This window comes from Salvelinus sp. IW2-2015, linkage group LG18, assembly GCF_002910315.2.
Source record: "Salvelinus sp. IW2-2015 linkage group LG18, ASM291031v2, whole genome shotgun sequence".
NCBI classification, from domain to species: Eukaryota; Metazoa; Chordata; class Actinopteri; order Salmoniformes; family Salmonidae; genus Salvelinus; species Salvelinus sp. IW2-2015.
In genome coordinates, this window is record NC_036858.1 from 4775547 (window position 1) to 4778549 (window position 3003).

Genomic DNA, 3003 nt, shown 5'->3' on the forward strand with positions numbered 1-3003 from the left:
GACCTGCAGTCCCCCCGTCACAGGCCAGTGCAGGAACAGCCACCACCAGCACTGCTGCTGCAGCCCTTGGCCCCACCTCTCCTCTACGGCTGCTCAGAAACTAAAGACAGTCACGAAACTCTGCAATTTCCTGGTGAGCCCCCCTCTCACTCCACCCCCCGTGTAACAAAGCCAGGATATTCCCCTTGAAGTTCTTCTCCAATGATCGGAGGGACTGAGGAGATGGTGGGGGCTTCCCTGAACTAATTAAGGCCTAGTGCTCCGACAGCATGCTGAGGATGAACATAGGTAGCTACTTCCAGGCCTGGGATGAGGCCAAGCCCTCGGTGAAACAGTGGTTGGTGAAGGTGCCGAGACGTACAGTTGAAGTCAGAAGTTTACATACCCCTTAGCCAAATACATTTAAACTCCGTTTTTCACAATTCCTGACATTTAATCCTAGTAAAAATTCCTGTTTTAGGTCAGTTAGGATCACCACTTTATTTTAAGAATGTGAAATGTCAGAATAATAGTAGAGAGAATGATTTATTTCAGCTTTTATTTCTTTCATCACATTCCCAGTGGGTCAGAAGTTTACATACACTCAATTAGTATAGTGGATATAGGATATATAGTGGATATAGATACTTTTGTACCTGTTTTCTCCAGCATCTTCACAAGGTCCTATGCTGTTGTTCTGGGATTGATTTTCACTTTTCACACCAAAGTGCATTCATCTCTAAGAGACAGAACGCGTCTCTTTCCTGAGCGGTATGATGGCTGCGTGGTCCCATGGTGTTTATATTTGCGTACTATTGTTTGTACAGATGAACGTGGTACCTTCAAGCGTTTGGAAATTGCTCCCAAGGATGAACCAGACTTGTGGAGGTCTACAATTCTTTTTCTGAGGTCTTGGCTGATTTTTTACAATTTTTCCCATGATGTCAAGCAAAAAGGTACTGAGTTTGAAGGTAGGCCTTGAAATACATCCACAGGTACACCTCCAATTGACTCAAATGATGTCAATTAGCCTATCATAAGCTTCTAAAGCCATGACATCATTTTCTGGAATTTTCCAAGCTGTTTAAAGGCACAGTCAACTTAGTGTATGTAAACTTCTGACCCACTGGAATTGTGATACAGTGAATTTTAATTGAAATAATCTGTCTGTAAACAATTGTTGGAAAAATTACTTGCATCGTGCACAAAGTAGATGTCCTAACCGACTTGCCAAAACTATAGTTTGTTCACAAGAAATTTGTGGAGTGCTTAAAAAACTAGTTTTAATGACTCTAACCTAAATGTATGTAAACTTCCGACTTCAACTGTATAAACATATCAAGCAGGCTTCAAGAGAGGAGGATATCCTCAGTGTGAGCTCTGTAGCTGAGCAGAGAATGTATGGTTCCAGGTCCTAATGCTCCAGTGACTCTGAGAGGGAGTAGAGGTGGCAGGCCTCCCTGGCGGGGGACAGTCGTGAACAGGACTGCAGCAGCTCTGCAGCAGGGTCCCAGGGGAGGCCTTCTCAGACAGGAGGTGTATGAGCACTGCTTCATCCTCCACACTGGATTGCAGGGGCTACTCTGGAGGAGACTTTGGAGGAGAGGAGGCCCAGGAAAGGGCTGTGGATTCAGACCCAGAGCAGGGGGAGAGCCAGGGAGATTCTGAGGAGGAGGAGGAGAGGAGGTCAAAGTCAGATGGGGATTCTGAGGAGTAGTCTGAGATAGGAGGAGTCCCAGACAGAGAGAGAGAGAGAGGCTGGGGATTCTGAGGAGAAAGAGTCCGATAAAGGTCAGGATCAGAGACTGAAGAAGACAAGAGGAGTGTGACGTCTGCAGAGGCGGACACAGAGTCAGGGACACGGTCACAGACGCCCTCGTCCAGCAGGAGATCCTCTGTGGTCTCCAGCCGCAGTCAGAGTAGACAGGACAGTGGAGAACATCCTCTGATACACAGCACAGTGGGACAGAACAGAGATCTTCTCTTAGCAGAGTAAGTCTCTGACCCAAGCTCCAGGAGCTTTAGATCCACCTGGACAAGAAGCGCTAGATCCACAACTTCCTCACACACTTTAGGGCCTGAGAACACCATCGAAGAGGAGAGCGAGGAAGAGGAGGAGTCCTCGGGGGAGGAGGCTGAGATCGGAGAGTCATCTGAGGAGTGAAGGGTCATCGTCCAAGAGGTCCAGTGGGAGCCTTACAATGGTCTCAACAGGAAAGAGACGAGCCTCGACAGAGGTCAGAGGTAACATCATGGAAACCTCAGATGACCCTGTCCCCTACCCCTGAGGATGATAAGGAGGGAGCCACGACGGCGAGACCGTCCAGCGGTAGTTATGGAAACAGCTTGGTGCATAGCACAGAGGAAGATGAAGCCCTAACATCTTCATTCAATTGAATTCCGATCCCATTAAGTAAGATCTCCGAATGCCTTGATTGCGTTTGCAATTATTTGAGTGGAATGTATTATTGTAATAGAAGCCATTTTAGCCAATTACAGAGTCCAAACCGCATGGCCTCTCTTCCCCTCTTCTCTTTTTAGTCGCTGCCTTTTCTTTCATGAATAGTGGAAGCAATGTCCTGTGATGTGATAATCCCATTCCTCCTTCTAAAGCTCTCAGTAAATGGTTAATGATTGCTTCTCATCCGTCTGTGTGAAGAAGCACAAAAGATGATGGTTAATTCACCTCAGAAGATATACTAATTTCCTCCAACAGCTCCTTCTCCAGCGTGACAATGTGCACTGAGTGTCTTTAATAATGTCTTGATGTTAAGCTTCATGTCTCTCATACACTGAGTGTACAAAACATTAAGGACACCTGCTCTTTCAATGTTATAGACTGACCAGGTGAATCCAGGTGAAAGCAATGATCCCTTATTGATGTCACTTGTTAAATCCACTTTAATCAGTGTAGATTAAGTGGATGAGATAGGTTAAAGAAGGATTTTCAAGCCTTGAGACAATTGAGGCATGGATTGTGTATGTGTGCCATACAGAGGGTGAATGGGAAAGACAAAAGATTTA

General features: G+C 46.0%; 1 pseudogene; it reads left to right on the forward strand.

The window, feature by feature from the left end:
• The first annotated feature begins 1249 nt into the window (after positions 1–1249).
• Positions 1250–2269, forward strand: LOC139029126 (uncharacterized; annotated as a pseudogene).
• The last annotated feature ends 734 nt before the right edge of the window (positions 2270–3003 follow it).